This window comes from Pelodiscus sinensis, chromosome 25 (assembly GCF_049634645.1).
Source record: "Pelodiscus sinensis isolate JC-2024 chromosome 25, ASM4963464v1, whole genome shotgun sequence".
Taxonomy (NCBI): domain Eukaryota; kingdom Metazoa; phylum Chordata; order Testudines; family Trionychidae; genus Pelodiscus; species Pelodiscus sinensis.
Genome location: NC_134735.1, coordinates 10797467 through 10814349, shown reverse-complemented (window position 1 = coordinate 10814349; position 16883 = coordinate 10797467). Strand labels below are relative to the sequence as shown.

At 48.4% G+C, this 16883-nt stretch overlaps 1 protein-coding gene across 1 annotated transcript in view; it reads left to right on the top strand.

Annotated features, from left to right (window-relative positions):
- Window positions 1–4499: 4499 nt before the first annotated feature.
- FHL3 (four and a half LIM domains 3) overlaps window positions 4500–16883 on the top strand; it is a 53234-nt gene continuing 40850 nt past the window's right edge. The window contains exon 1 of the mRNA XM_075908883.1: window positions 4500–4637. The gene's annotated coding sequence lies outside the window, so the exon portion shown is untranslated. The remainder of the gene's footprint in view (window positions 4638–16883) is intronic.

Genomic DNA, 16883 nt, shown 5'->3' with positions numbered 1-16883 from the left:
ACACTGCTAGGCTGTGTCTACACTGGGCCACTTATTCTGGAAAATCAGCCACTTTTCCGGAATAAGCTGCGAGCTGTCTACACTGGCCCTTGAATTTCCGGAAAAGCAACGATGCTCTACTGTACAAAATCAGCCGCTATTCCGGAAAAACTATTCTGCTCCCGCTCGGGCATAAGTCCTTATTCCGGAACACTGTTCCGGAAAAGGGCCAGTGTAGACAGCCCAGTAGTCTACATTGGCCACAGACGCTTTTCCGGAAAAAGGGCTTTTCCAGAAAAGCAGCCTGCCAATGTAGACGCTCCTGTTCCGGAAAAACTGAAAATGGAATAGTATTCCGTTTTAAGCATTTCCGGAAATTTATGCTAGTGTAGACACAGCCCTACTGTGTAGACGTGCCCTAAGGTGCCACTGGACTATTCGTTGTTTCTAACTTACTGAGAACTTAAGTCCATTGAAAGACTTTGCTTTTATCTTATAAGACCGTTGGATCTTACAAATTGTATGGTACATTTTGTTCTTTTGATGTTAAGTGCAAGATATCCTGCCGGCAGGAATCTTCTTCATTCTGGTCTGGATTTTAAGCAAGGATCCCAGTTCTATGAGCTAGTTAGGATAGGCCCCAAAGAACACAAGATGAGTGGGCAAAAGTGGCTGGTAAGCCCCTAATATTAAAATGCTTTTGTGACACATCCTCAGAGGATGTAAATCACAATAGCTCTATTTTAAGTCAATGGAGGTATATCAGTTCAGAGCCTCCGAGGATCTGCCCATTGCATGTTAAAAAAGAAAAATCCCATATTCAAGTAAAATTCACATTGTGCAACGACCGCCTGGCCTTTATGTCATGCACAAGATGAACAAAATGCACTAATTCATTCTTTTGTCTGCGTTTACATGTCAGAAATGGGTGATAGACAAAACCTTTGGAACATAAATTAATATGCGATTGACCTAATTAATTTAGAAAAAGGTAGAAAACTAAGATTTTGTAGAAAAATCTAATTTAATTAGATTTGTACAGGGCAGCTAGCAGCAAAAGAAAACTGCTGCATATGGTTGCCAAGTCTCCTAGAAAGGACGGACAAGATACCATTTGCAGCAATGCTGTCCGGTCCACCTAAGTTGGCAGTCCTCCTGTTGTAGGTCTTTGTGAACTGACTGGTGTGCTAAGGGCTAGAAATAATAGGCAGAGGAATGACCCTTCTGAAGCAAAATCCCACAGTCTATCCAGATCTATTAGATAACCAGCAAAGCTTTTACAAGAGACCCATTTGTTCTTAGATGCTCCTGTTCACTGTAAAGGAGCTGAAGAAACAGTCTGGCCACAAAGCACTCAAGACCCACAGCAATTCAGCAAATCAAAGAGAAACACAAAGATAACTGATGCATCTGACAAAGTGGGTCTTTGCCCACAAAAGCTTATGCTCCAATACATCTGTTAGTCTATAAGGTGCCACAGGACTCCTTGTCGCTTTTGCAGATCCAGACTAACACCGCTACCCCTCTGATACTTGAAAGATAACTGAGGAACTGTAACCAAGGAGGAAGTGGCTAGATGCTTCTTGTATTTACATTGTTAAAATGATTTACAAAAATTCCCATTTTTCAACTGTGGCACTCCGTGATTCCTGGCTTGATGAGCACAAGCAGCTCCCAGCAGGTGGTGCCGCAGGGCAAGCGATAGAGGCGATGGATTGAGAAGTTTTCAAATTCCCTTTAAGGGAAAGGATTTGGTGCGGGAAAAGTTTCACAAGGCTCATTCCCTTTCCAGAAGCCACTAGCTGCTGCCAAGATTTCCCCAAAGTACAGCAGCTAGTATATCTCTCTGATGACCCTCAGAAAGAGAACACTGAGCAGAGCAGCTCCAACTGAAAACTACTGCTACTGTGACATTTTATTATATGTTGTTTGCAGGTTTGTTTCTAGCCATATTGGTCCCTGGAAATTAGAAAAACAAAGTTGGGGATGCAATATCTCTTATTGGGCCAACTTCTGCTGGTGAAAAAAGACAAGCTTTCAAGTGACACAGAGCTCTTCATATTTTCTTTGCATATAAAGTTTAAACTGAACTTAAATTAATTCCCTGGTTCATCTACCATTTTTATATCTGCCTTCCTCCCTTACACAACTCTAGGTTGAACTTTCTTCCTATTTTAAGCAAAACCATTGGGTATTAAACTGAACTGATTCCAAAACAAGCTGAGAGTTTGGGTCTTTAATCACTGTCTGTATGTAAAAACAAAACTTAAAGAATAAAAAGAGACCTTATCCATTCCTTGTCTCTTAAGGAGAGAGTGCTACTGTACAGCAGGTACACTATGTACATGTCCACTTTCTCCAGAGCTGTAAATTAAATGGACATGTTTTGTAAGGCATATTGGAAAACAAGTATGGTAAAAATTGATTACAAAAATTAAGAGTGAATGAACTCATGAATAAGGATCCTAATGTAACTTAAATTCCTCCTGTGGTCTTAGAGAGAGAGGTGGTTTTCTGGCCTATTGCAGAACTGAATTTCTCTGGAAGATAAATTGGAATATTTTCATAACTGTTTTTGTCCATGCTTTGCAAATAATTCCAGCTAAGCCTCAGCTATTACTCACCCAGGGCTATTTATGCAGTGTGGTAAGCCTATCTACTTGGCTTGGAGCAGAGACTACTTTAGGGAAATATTATCAAAGGCTGTGAAAGAACACAATATTACCAACCTCACACACAAACCATAGCCACGGGGAACACTATGAAATCCAAATGTAGCTGTTTTGAGTATCTCACAAGGAATGGCAGGGTAATCTTCCCACACACATTACTCTCTGCCTGTCCATTTCTACACTTTTACATGCTCACCTTTTGCAATGGTATCTGCAGGGTTTCATCTAAGCTCTGCTCAGCTGGTCCCCCTCAAAAAATCAAAAAGGGCAGAGGCTACCTAGCCCATTCCATATCACTAGGATGACTTCCCAAAACATGGCCAGTACACACTGGGAACTAAGACAAAGATGTGAACTGGAGGGTTGGGGGGGGGGGGGGGAGAAAACTGAGCACAATGAGATGGTAACAACTTTCATAGAATACTAGAACTAGAAGGGTCTTTGAGAGGTCATCAAGTCCAGTCCCCTGCCTTCATGGCAGGACCAAGCACCATCTAGATCATCCCTGACAGATGTTTATCCAACCTGCTCTAAAATATCTCCAGTGATGAAGATTCCATAACCTGCTTAGGCAATTTATTTCAGTATTAAACCACCCTCACAGTTAGGAAGTTTTTCCTAATGTCCAACCTAAACCTCCCCTGCTGCAGTTTAAGCCTATTGCTTCTTGTCCTATCGACAGAGGCCCAGGAGAACAATTCCTCATCCCCCTCCTCCCTGTGACACCCTTTTAGTTACCTGAAAACTACTATCATGTCCTCTCTCAGTCTTCTGTTTTCCAAACTAAACAAGCCCAATCCTTCAGGTTTGCTTCATAACTCATGTTTTCTAGACAGACCTTTAATCATTTTTGTTGCTTTTCTCTGGACCTCTCCAATGTCTCCACATCTTTGTTGAAATGTGGTGCACAGAACTGGACACAATACTCCACTTGAGACTTAATTAGCACAAAGTAGAGCAGAAGAATAGCATCTCATATTTTGCTCACAGCACTCCTGTTACTGCAGCCCAGAATCATGTTTTGTTTTTTACAGCAGCATCACACTGTTGACTCATATTTAGCTTGTGGTCCACTATGTGGCTGCCCCCTAAATCCAGAGATTCACTCACTCCTGAGCTGTGGGCAGATTCAAACCTTGGCCTACAGGTGACATGGGCTCAGCCCTAATCCCTGCAGGCCCTAGTTTACGGAGGCTGCTTAGGGTGTATTTACACTGCGCCCGGAGCTTGAAATAAGCTATGTCATTTGAGCTACGCAAATTGCACCGCTTATTTCGAGTCAATGTTGACTTAACGCTTTTTTTCTCACCGAAATTTGGCGCTGCCTACACCGCACTTATTTTGAAATAAAAGGCTCTTCCGAAACGTCCCTTATGCCTCGTGGAATGAGATTTACAGGGACGGCAGTAGAGCGAACCCGTTATATTTCGAAATAACGGGCGCGCTCAAAAGACGCGGGATAAGCTATTTCGGGATGCCCGAAAAATTGCGCTGCAGTGTAGACCGGGCCTTAGAGGAGTTCAGGAATCGGGGAGGAAAGCCGTGGGTTTGATCCAGGTCTGGAATGATCCAGGGCCAGAGGTATCTGCGCATCAGCGCCTTGTGGGCGTTATTTAGTCTGTCCCTAAGTCTGCCAGTCCTTACGGTGCTGGGGGAGAGGGTCTCCAGGGTTAGGCACGCTCTTGTGCCAGTGAATACCCCCGGGACTTTGCATGCCCAGTACCTCCCCCCCAGCCCGTTCCCTGCCTCGCTCCCCCCCAGCACCCTGCCTAGTGCCTTCCCCCAGCGCCGGCCTCGCCCCCTCCGGGCCCTGCACCCCCCTCCCAGCCACAGCAGCTCCGCCCCGCGGGCGGGGCAGGGGCCGGGCTCAGTTTCCCCCGGCGGGGCTGGGCTGGCCCCTTCCGCTGCCAGCGCCTGTCCAGCCGCGCGGCGGGTGAGGAGCAGCCAGCGAGCCCGGCTCGACTCGGCCCGGAGCGTGCGGAGCAGGTGGGGGCGCCCCTGGGGAAAGGGGTTCACCTGGGGGTGGGGAGGGGTCTTTGGGGAGACGGCCCCCCCCCAGCTGCGGAGCCCGGCCCGGGCTGGAAGTCGGGGTGTCGCCTCCCCGATGGGCAGGCTCCTTCCAGCTCCCGTGCCCAGCCGCCAGCTGTCCGGGGCAGGACGGTCCTGGTGCCACCCCACGCGCTATCCACAAGGGGCTGCTGCCCCCTTGCTGGAGCTGAGCCCTCTGCGCTCTCGTGGGAAGGTGCAGGGCACCGGGGGGTACCGCTGCCTTGTGCAGATCTGTGCCCTGATGTGCTGTCTGGGGCCATGGGCAGCAGAGGCAGCGAGCGGCAGGGTCCTGGGGGCGAGGGTTTTGGGAGCATGGGCAAGGTCTGGAAAAGTCCACTCACGCTTCTGTATCTCCCCGGAATATTCCTCATCACCCAGTGATGCTTTTGCTGTCTTGTAAACACCTCAGGAAAGGGTCCGTGCCTCCTGATGAATTGTATAGAACTAGGGGCGCTCACTGAAGATAGAGACAGTCCCCTTCCTTGCAAAATATTTGGGCCAGGAGCAAAATACAGGAGCAGGACATTGGTGTGCTAGTGCCCTTCTTCCAGCTCTGTAAATTGGGCACCGGCAACAAAAAAAGGGGAACTCCTATCTCGGTATGTGTGTCTTCACAGTGCGGGGGGTGGGGGAGTAGGCAGTCTTTCTGACTTACAGAAATGCTTCCTCTTTGTTTTGGGATGCTAGGAAGAGGCATTTTTTCTTTGTTCATCCTTTACTCTGCCTAGTGGAGTTCAAATCGCATGTAGAAGGTGGTAGGACTTGCAAAAGAATATTCACCAGTTGAAAGTAGGAAACTTTCCCTTCCCCGTATATGTGGGGGGGGGGGGGAGGAGGTGTTGGAGGGGGCTAACTCATCAGCTTCTGCAGAATCTAAATTGTCATTGTGTTAAAAAGTTCCTCCTCCTTTTAGCAGTGAAGAAAACTCTGTAAATGTGAGTCTTGTGTCAGACAGCTACAGTGTTCCATAGCTGCTGCTTTATCTTGGACTAAGCTTTTAGAGCAATTAACAAGACTCGAGACAGTTTTTCAGAACTGTGATCAAGGGTGAACTCCAGTTGGCAGTTTAAATTGGGGAAGCAGCAGGGGAGAAGGATCACAAAAACCAGGCGCTGAGGGAGGGGTAGAATATCAGAGGGCCTCTCTTCTATTACTCAGCTGCCAGAGGTGAGCAGGGAAAGATGGGGAGTTGGTTTCAAATGTATCAAATCCATAATAGCCAAATGCTGATACAAAGCACCTTGGTAAGAATCTCTGCACTCTTTTCTTTCCTAGCAGTTGGTAAAGGGAACTTAAAGCTCATCACCTGATAAACCGTCTTGTTAGTCTTTAAAGTGCTACATAGTCCTGTGTTTTGTTTCATCTCTTCCCAGGCTTTGTTTGCACTGCAGGGTTTTTGTGCAAGAAGCTTTTCGCGGAAGAGATCTTCTGCCAAAACTTCTTGCGCAAAAGTGTGTCCACACCTCAAAAGCGCATCGCAAAAGCGATGTGGTTTTGCACAAGAGAGCATCCACACTGCATGGATGCTCTTGCGCAATAAAGCTCCGATGATCAGTCACAGAATGGCCATCAGAGCGCCCGTGCTTTTTCTGATAGGCTCTTTTGGTGCAAGAAACCCCTGCAGAGCATACACATGTGCCTTTTTGTGCAAGAGCTGTAGTGCAAAAAGGAGTTCTGCCTTGAGGGGAGAGGAATAACTCTACCTTGCTTGAGGTGTGGACACTCCACCATTTTTTGCACAAAAATGGCCAGTTTTGCGCCAAAACCTTGTAGTGTAGATATAGCCCCTCTGTTTCCATACTAGCTTCTGGTTAGTACATGTCTACTTAACAACTTCAAGCTCTGTGTTTGGAGCATATTTCACAAGAGGGCTCTGAGGGTAATTTTAACTGTTGCAGAATTTCACTCACATCCATTCCAGAGCAGTGAGTGTTGGTTTATTTCCTGTTACCCACATGTTTAATGCTACTGACTCTGGTTTTGCTCTTTCAAAGTGTTTTCACGTGATTTTAAAGTTTTTTTTATTTTTATTCTTTCACATTTTTGCAAAACGGATGATTACCTGTGACACTTTCCTTCTTGGAGTTTGAATGACTTCAGGGAAATGTAACCAGGGATGAATTTGGCCCCAAATGTCTAATCCGTTAATTATAATCTGTGTTTCTATCCAAGGGTAAGTTCTCAGTTAATTATTCACTTTTTATGAATTGTAATCGTGGCACTGCCCAGCCCTAGCAGAAAAAGATTGGAAAGGAAAATCCTTTTAAGGTGAGTTCCCAGTGTAATTTTCTTAAAGAGAAAGTGTAAATTAAGGGCCAGCGGGGTCACAATGCTTTCATTTTGCAATAAAAGGAAGATGACTACAGTGTGGACATCTGGATTTGTTTTTTGAAATGTCCAAGAAGCTTTGTGGCATTTTCTGAAAGAAATATGAGAAAGGGGAGTATTGTGCCTGCTCTAGTGGAATTGTGCTGGTTAAAGTCCTGAGCCTTAAACTTCATCTTTAATGGAAACAGTCCTGAAACAAGACAACAGACTCAAAAGCTAAACGTAAACCAAATGCTTAAACTGAGTTACTTTGAGAAAGTGTTTGTAGGAGAGGAGGGGGTGGTATTTTGCACGCATCCAGATGGCTCAGTGAAATCAAGACGCTTTGGCTTGCCTAAGACTGGTTATTTTGAGGCCTCAGTTATTTGGCTTTCTAAAATTCACCTGGCCGTTTCTTTTAAACAAAGACAACAGAGAGTTTGCCGCTTTAAGCAACAGATCAGTATCTATTCAAAACATTGTTTTAATAAAAAACATTTAATGACCCCTAGTGCTGTATTCTCAGTTCTTCAGGGAATACTTTTGACTTTGGTTGACACCCATTTTTTCAACTGGAAGTCCTTCGTGCTGGTTTTGAGGTTACACATCTTACTATCCCTCTTCCAAGGGGACTGTCAGAAATCCCATTACCAAATTTTAACACCAGTCTGGACAGCACAGGAGACAGCATGGACCAGCTGGGACGTATGATGCTTTCCTATTTCTGAATTATAGGCTTCTAGACTAGGGTGGGCAAATACCAGCCTGTGGGCCAGATCTGGTCCACCAGGGTTAGCTCCTCGTGGGTCCCCACCAGTATGGTACCAGCAGGTTGGCTGCAGATTGCCGTTCCTGTTGGCTGCAGATTGCCGTTCCCGGACAGTGGGAGCTGCAGGAAGTGGTGTCCTGGTCTGTGCCACTCCCATTGGCTGGGAATGTCGCTCTGCAGTCAATGTGAGCTGCACCCGCTGGTACCTGCGGCCGTGCAGCTAAATATAGCGGCAACGGCCCACCAGGGGCTAACACTGGCGAACTGCTGCTGTGTTATTGCTCACCCCTGTTCTAGACTGAGGTCTGTTTACGTGTTTATTACTCTGTTTATCATTTGAATGCTGTTAAAACTTGTAAGCAAATGCTCATCAAATAAACAAAAATTCGGATACCCCAACTGTTCATTTTTGGTAAAGCATTTATTGACTCTTGCAGGAGGAATATGAACCGTTACAAACCTGCCTGCTACATGAAAAACTACTTATCTTTCCAAGGTTTAGTGGTGTTGAATTCACAGCCCTTCCATGACTTCCTTTATTAAGCTACTTGGTGGACCAGTCCAGCAGGCACAGGGCAGGAAAAGAGGGAGTTTGCTATGTCTGCCATCTTGTTCTTCCTCTGTGCAATTGCCTTCACTTTGGGATGGGGATCACGTGGTTGCCAGCTGCTTGCTCGCCCTGGGTGTTTGGTGCCACAGAGCTCCTGAGCGTGCTAACTGCTAGTATTGGTTTTATTTAGGAATCATGCAGCCCCCCAAAAAGTCACCTAGAATTGCAGGTGTGGTGGAAGGAGGCTTTTGTGAGCTCTGAGCATTAGCGACTCTTTGAAACTTGCACCACCTGAGGACACTGGTGGGATTTGGGTTTTGGTCCGCCCAGAGGGTAGGACTGCGGAGAATACAGCTAATAGGTCTTCTGGGTGCAGAAGTGGATGCTGGAACTTTGGGAGCACACGGGGGGAAAGCCTGAACAGGGATGGGTTAGCCTCTGCTCCCCCTGGGTGGGTAATGCTGGGACCTGGTGTGGGCTTTGAGCGCCTTGTAGTGAACCTCCTGCTCTCGGTCACTGGACCATCACGTTCTCTCCAGCTTGAATGTTTAAGGCAATGTATCTTGTTGGTGACACTGCACGTGGTATCTCCCTGTCCTTCAGAATGACACCCCCAGAGTGGAGTGTGGACTGGTAGGCTATCGGCCAGGCCAGTTCCCTGGCTCGTGGCAGGATGCTAGGTCACTAGCCTTCCCACCACCTGGCTGGTGGCTGGCCCCCAGCAGGGATTCCAGCTGTCAGAGCTCTGCTTCCTGTTTACACTGCAGCCCATTTCAGAGAGACAATGGGGTAGCCCCACCGGGTTGGCTCAGCTTTCCGGGGGCATCACAGGCAGCCGCCTTCTTCTTCTTCCTAGCCCACACTGTTGTCATTTCTCTCCTCTTGTTTCTCTCCTGTATTGACCCAGAACCTTAGCCTTGTGCAGCTCTAGCGGTGGTCACAGTTGATAGATTTCACTTCAGCAGGGGTTTTGACATTTACAAGGTCAATAAGAAAAACATCCACAGTTACTCAGTCCATAAACCTGCCAGCTTCAATGCACAAGCCCCAAGTCCAAATTCCTGAGGAGGGGAAGCAACTTCCCTACAGAGATGTTACTGCTGAAGTGACCACTGCAGGGTTCCTTGCCCCTTCCTCAGAAGCATTTTAATACTGGTCAGTATAAGAGCTGTTTCCCTGCCCACCTGTCTCGCACGTCCTACAGCATGTTCCACTCCCTTGTGAGGCCTTCCACCACCTGCATGCCCAAGGGGGAAAGAATTAAGTGATTCCCCACAGGGCTCAAACTAACTCTTCCTCTCATAGGGAAGATGCGTTTATGGCAGCCCTAGCAATGGCATGGAAAACGTTTATGGGGCCAGCCGAGTTGTTAGTATTCAGGCTCATGGGATTGCTGTTGTACTTGCTTGCATGAGGGCATGCTTGCAAGGCCTTGTCACCCCAGCATCTCAGGGCAGGAGGACTGCAAACCTGTGAGTTGTTTGGCCTCCCTGTGGCCTTCTATGTCAAGAGGGATTCCACAGACAAAGGGGTTATTTACAGACAACTTGGGACTGACAGATAGCTTTGAATAGATGCCAGCCTTCTGCTGGAGGGATGCCTGATTTGGCAGCTGTCCTAGTGACTCCTGCTGATTGCTCCAGTAAGGAAGCCATTAATCCTGCACTGAGAATGGACTACTTCGGCACGTCTGCTATTCTGAACTTTCCAGAGTCCCCCGTCGAGCGCCGGCTTGGGTTGCAAAGAGAGAGCTGCTGGTGATAGTCACTAGTTTTTCACTGACTGGAATGTCTCCCCCCAGATCTTGTGCTTAGCTGATTCTGCATGTGAGCTGCTGAAATGAAGTGGGAAAATGTTTCATCCCAGCACGTTCATCAAAAAAGCCTTTACGCTGGAAACTTCCGCTCGGTTTTCTTAAATTTGGAAAAGCATCTAACGGGGGCATCCGGGGTTGTGCAGCAAAAAAAGAGAGGGTGGCTGAGTCTAGAGTCTAACTGGGGCGAAAGGAACAGAGAAATCTATGGCAGCAATCCCAAACCGCAGCTGGGGAAAGGGGCAGAGCCTTGGGAACGAGAAATGCCAGTTGCTGCAGTGAATCTGTGGCAACCTGGAATTTACTTTTAAAGCTCATTTATTCAACAGTGGAATCCCCTCCTTAAAAAGCCAGAATCATTTCAATATGAGTGTTGAGACACGTAAAGCTGAGTAGGAAGTTTGGCCATATGTAGGCTATGTCTACACTCACGGCTTCTTGCTCGAGTAATATGCAAATGAGGCTAAGCGTGGAATATCGCTGAACCTCATTTGCATACCTAATGAGCCACCATTTTTTTCAAAAGAGGCTCTTGCACAAGAAGGAGCGTCTACACTGCCCCTCCTTGCATAAGAAAAACCCTCTTGCGCAACGCCGTTACACCTATTACTTTTCAGGAAGAACGGCATTGCACAAGAGGGTTTTTCTTGCGCAAGAAGGGGCAGTGTAGACGCTCCTTCTTGTGCAAGAGCCTCTTCTGAAAAAAATGGTGGCTCATTAGGTATGCAAATGAGGCTTGGCAATATTCAACGCTTAGCCTCATTTGCATATTACTTGCGCAAGAAGCCGCCAGTGTAGACATAGCTGTATCCTGTTAATTTTAGTCGGAGTTGCATGGCTAAATCCCTTAGCTGGTGCTGAAAATCTTTCCCTACTGAATGTTCTTAAGGAAGTAGCCATAATGCTACCTTGGAGCTGCTACCACAATGTCAGGGCTTGGATCAGTGATGGGAAACCTTAGATCAGTGATGGATAGGGCTGCAGATAGAACCTGCGGCCCTCGGTTCTATAGGTGGGCTGCAAAAATTTTGTTTACCGTTGCTCATTTGTGGGGTTGCCAGATGCCGCTGGTTTCCGTCCCTGTATTTTTCCCCCCCCGTGGGTATTACTAAAGCTTCAGGGGGTAGCCGAGCTAGCTGTACAGGATAAACTTTAAAAACAATTAATTGTCTGGCAGCACTTTAAAGACTAACAAAACATGTAGCTGGTATCATGAGTTTTCATGGATACAGCCCATTTCTTCAGATGACCAGAGTGTTGGATGTCCAGAACTAAAATAAATAGGGGAGAAGGGAGTGGCAGGAGGGTGGGAAGAAGAAAAAAATCGGGGGAGAGGACAAGAAGAGGCAGTGGGTATAAATTCACTTGTACAGATATGTGGGCAGAGTTGGGATCGGGGCTGATTGAAGGGCTGGATTCCTGGATTATTATTTGGTATTACTAAAGTGACACTCATGCAAAGCAAGGGCATGTGAAATGAGGGATAGAGAATAAGACAGAGAGTAGCTTATTGCCTCTCTATAAAACCATGGTATGCCCACGTCTTAATACTGCATACAGATGTGGTCCCCTCATCTCAAAAAAAGATATACAGGCAGTCCCTGGGTTACGTACAAGATAGGGACTGTAGGTTTGTTCTTAAGTTGAATTTGTATGTAAGTCGGAACTGGTACATATTGTAGGGGAAACTCTTGCCAAACATTTCTCCAGAGCTCAGTTTTATTCTCCCACACCTCACTTCCCTCAGTCCTTTATTCTCAAGCTGAGGTGTCTGCTGAGAAAAGCCGCTCCGCGTCTCCCTGGTCTGCTGCGGGGCGGCGCTAGCTTCGCGTCTCCCTGGTCTGCTGGGGGGAAGCAGCTAGTGCGGGGTTGCCTCACCCTGTTTGTAAGTAGGGATCCGATGTAAGTCAGATCCATGTAACCCGGGGACTGCCTGTAGTGACATTGGAAAAGGTTCAGAAAAGGGCAACAAAAATGATGAGGGGTTTGGAACGGGTTCCATATGAAGAGAGATTAAAAAGACTTGGACTTTTCAACTTAGAAAAAAGGAGACTAAGATGGGATATGATGGAGGTCTATAAAATCATGACTGGTGTGGAAAAAGTGAATAAGAAAATGTTATTTCCTTATTCCCACAATATAAAAACTAGAGGTCACCAAATGAAATTAATAGGCAGCAGCTTTAAAACAAACCAAAGGAAGTTTTTCTTCACTCAGCGCACAGTCAACCTGTGGAACTCCTTGCCAGAGGATATAGTGAAGGCTAGGACTTTAACAGGGTTCAAAAAAGAGCTAGATAGATTCATGGAGGTTAGGTCCATTAGTGGCTATTAGCCAGGATGAGTAGGAATGGTGTCCCTAGCCCTCTGGTTGTCTGCAAATGGGTGACAGGAGAGGGATCACGTGAGGATTACTTGTTGTATTCCCTTCCTCTGGGGCATCTGGCATTGGCCTCTGTCAGGATACTGGGCTAGATGGACCATTGGTCTGACCCAATATGGCCGTTCTTATGCTTGCAGATTGCACAGACATTGACTGTGAGAGCCGTGCACTCCCCTCTGCATCCAATCAAAGCGCTGCCCACCCCGCAAATTCTAGGCATGCCAGCACAATTAGCAAAATGACCCTATCCCAAGAGACTGTCTTAGTGACCACAATCGCTAAGATGGAGAGCCCATTCACTGGCCTAGGTTGCCCTGCCCTGACTTAGATGCTGCAGTGGCAGGACCCCTAAGTAGTCCCCAAAGGCCCTTTGCCTCCTTGATACGTAGCCGTGAGTGTTTGCCATCCCAAGCAAGCTCTGCTCCACGGGGAAGAGGTACTTGCTGTGAGCGGACCCTGGTGCTTTGTTCCTTTTCCCCCTTCTGTTGACTTTGTAAGGTGTAAAATCCAGTCGCCAGCAGTTTATCAGGAGGAGGAGAAGGAGGTTTCCTGTTGAAGAAAATGTCAGAGGTCAGTTGTGAAAGGAAAAGGGGAACTGAAGAATGGCACGTCTGCCACCTTCCTGTGTCTCCTCCCAAAGGAATTGCCAGTGTCATGTGTTGCTGGTGTTTGCTAATCTGGAAGGCCAGTTCATTGATTATTAAGTATCAGAGGGGTAGCCGTGTTAGTCTGAATCTGCAAAAGCGACGAGGAGTCCTGTGGCACCTTATAGACTAACTGAAGTGTTGGAGCATAAGCTTTCGTGGGCAAAGACCCACTTCATCAGATGCATGTAGTGGAAATTTCCAGAGGCAGGAATAAATATGCAGGCCAGGATCAGGCTGGAGATGACAAGGTGGATCCAATCAAGGAGGATGAGGCCCACTTCTAGCAGCTGATCTGATTCATTGATTATTGTTTCCTTTAATCAGGTCGAAGCCCACTGAGATGGCAAAGGGCAACTGTTAGCTGTTCCTGAGTTAAAATGACAGGTGAAAGCGGGATCTAAATTGCATTCGTGTAAATGCACTAATCTAGTGTCATAGGGATAGAATTCAAATAGCAGTGAAACAGCAGCTGGAGTCCCTGATCTGGCTTTTGGGGCAGTCTCACGTGTAGCCTCCTCCTGCGCTCAGGTGACCATTGTGTTCTAAGCTAGCCCTGGGGACATGGCTGCATCTCCATCTGATACAGTGTGCTGAGTGTCTCGGGAATACAACCAGAGTTCTTCTTCCCTACGCCCTTTTGTTTTCACCAGAAGGCTGACTTGAGTCATGGCTGGAGAAACTTCATGGGCGTGTTCATACCCACGCGGCTCCAGGCCAGGTCTGTCCAGGAATCCAGATCAACTTCCATGCCCAAAGCTGGGGACCAAAGCCAAGAGCAAAACCTTAACGGTTTCGAACTTCCCAGCATAGCTTTGACCATCTAAGCAGCCAGCCAGGGCCGACCCGGAGCTGGACCTCATAAATCCAGCCAGCAGAGACACGCGTGCAGGTCACTGGACAGCTGTACTACTCGCCACATGTGTAGGGGGAGGGGAGCTCTGAGTAACGCAAGGAAATGCCTAGTGTTGTAGCTGCTGCAGCCTGCCTTTGTAGTGCTTCCTTTGCCACGTTACACTTGACCCTCCCGGTACCAGCCACCAGCAGGACTCGAGTCACTGTCTCCAGTGACTGATTACACTTCATTGCCATTGTTAAGGGGCCAAGATTTCCCGTCTTTGCTCAGGTCGAACAACCGCTTGGAGGTGCAGCCAAATCAAACATGAGCTCATCACGAGGGGGAGGTAGCCCATGATAAACCGCTCCTAAGCACTCCTATTACAAAGTAGAGATGTGGGATTTTTGCGGATAGGAGATAAGTAGAATAAAGGAGGGCAGGGTGGGGGTAGCCTTCCCTCTGGTGCTATTTATGGGAGCCGTAGGGGTGCATTCAAGGGAGGTGTGACCTCTCAGGTAAGCTCAGAGTCAGTTGCTTTCATTGCATGACGTCCCGCTGAGAGCTGTGTCCCAGTCCCTCTCGGGTGGGGCTTTTGCTCACTGAGAGGAAATGCATCGTCACACAAGGCACAGTTTGCCCACAGAGTTCATTGACATGAGAGAGCCTTGAAATGAAGAGTTTAGCCGGATTCGGAAGGAAATGAGGCATTTAGATGGGTAACATCAATACCTAGGATTAGCATAAATGTCAGAAAACACATGCATAAATTAGCATAAATGTCAGAAAACAGATGCAGCATTTTGGGAGGGATATTAAACTCTTCTGCTTCAGGGCATGAGCCAACTTCTAACTATTGGGGAGTAGTTCCCTGGGGATAGGTTATTCCATGTCGCCCTGCTCTAGGGTTTCTTGCACCATGCTCGGAAGCTGTTAGCAGTGGCTATTCTCAGCGATGGGGTACTGGACTAGCCGAACCACTGGTGGGATCCTGTGTGGACGTTCTGGGGTTTCCTGTGGTAGTTGCAGCCAGTTTAAAAGAACTCTACTCTAAGGTCTTGGAGGTAATGAAGTGAGTATCTAGGTAAACTGCACAAGTACCAGGCTGTCTGTCTCTTTGGTGCGCTATACCAGTGGTTTTCAAGCTACTGGTCACAACCCAGTACTGGGTCTTGTTGCTGCAGGGAGATCAGCTGACCGGTGGGGGTGTTGAGGCAGCTACGTGCCTGTCCTGGCACCACAGACTGCGCTGTGCCCCAGAAGCAGCTGGCAATAGGCCCGGCTCCTAGGTGGAGGGAGCATACAGGGCTCCGTGCACTGCCCCGCCTCAAGCACTAGCTCCGCACTCCCATTGGCTGGGAACCTGCTGCCGGCTGCTTCTGGGGCGCAGTATGGTCTGTGGTGCCAGAAGAGGCAGGAAGCTGCCTTAGCACCACCGCTGACTGGGAGCTACTCAAGGTAAGCCCCTCCCGCTCCAGCCCTAACTCCCCCAAAGCTGGAGCCCCCTCCTTCACCCCAAAACTCTCCTCCTCAGCCCCACCCCCGGAGCCCACACTCCAGTCTAATTATTTTGGGCCGTGGCATCAACAATTTTCTTCAACTGGGTCATGAGAAAAAAAGTTTGAAACCCCCTGCTCTGTACACCCCTGAGACAGCTGAACGGTACAGACCCATGTACATCGGACTCTTCTGCATTCCTGCCCCTGAGGGGTTTCAGACCCCCCCCTTGTGATACCGATCTTGCTAGTCTCCCACAGATGAGAGCGTAGGATGAGCAGCCGATGAAATGCAGCTGAGAAAAGCGACGTATCGGGAGATGATTCAAAGGCTCTGGGTGGTAATTACTGTTCGCTATGCAGATACCTTCAGGACTGGGAACACAGCTCCCCCTTTTATCTCAAGCCAGCCAGAGCTCACACTGCCGGCACACCTGGAAATGAGGTCATCGACTACCCTGCCAGCTCTGCTCAGATCGTGCTGGGCTTGGGCACAGACGTAACAGGCGCCTCATGTTCCCTGGGTGATGCGTGTTCTTCTGCAGCCAGAAAGTCTTACCGCCGACACGAGACAAGACGCTTCTCGTCCCGTCTCAAGGCAGAGGTTCGGGAGCTGCTGCACTGTGGCTTTCCTCAGACATGTCCTTCGCGGGGCGGGGGGGGGGGGCAGGTTTTGCTGCTGGGAGAGGTTTCCAGGGCTGCTCAAATCTGGCTGTTTGTTTGGGTTGCTAGGGAGGAGGGGAACGGGGATTGGAGGGGAAGGTGTGGGATTGTGGCAGTGAGCGCTGGAAAAGGCTCTGGAGATAACATCCAGCCCAGCCCTGCCATTTACTGTAGCGCTTTGCACTGGGCGGCTCTTGAACTAGGGCTGTTTCAAAGTGATTTCCGTTGTGCGTAAGCTAGCGAGAAGTGTGCGGAGAGCGGGGTACAGCACAGCCGTTGGGATCACATGGTGAATGGTGAAGACTGTTTGATCCAGGGCAGGACTCTGGATGTTCGCTTGCCCGATGTCCAGTATTCAATTGGACAGTCCGGTTTTTGGGCCCTCTCTCCGGTAAAAAAATTCAGAAAATATCGGACATGTGCAATGTCCTTCTGGTTTTCCGGCTGGGCGCCTGACGGAAGCCTGGAGGGGGCGGGCGGAGTGCTTGGGAGGCAGAGCGTGATCGGCGCTGGGAGCCTCTGGTTACGTCTGACATAGGAGTGATGCCTTGGGGAGGAGGAGAAGCCCTGTCTTTGCCCTGAGCGCTGGTCAAGCGTGTTGTGGAGCCGTAGCCGGACTCGCTCGTACTTTGCTGGGACCATGCAAGGGACAGGCAGTGACCTGGGATCTGCATGTGCCTGGGTCAGTCCCGCTTCCTGCCTGCTGATTCTCTCCCCCACTGCT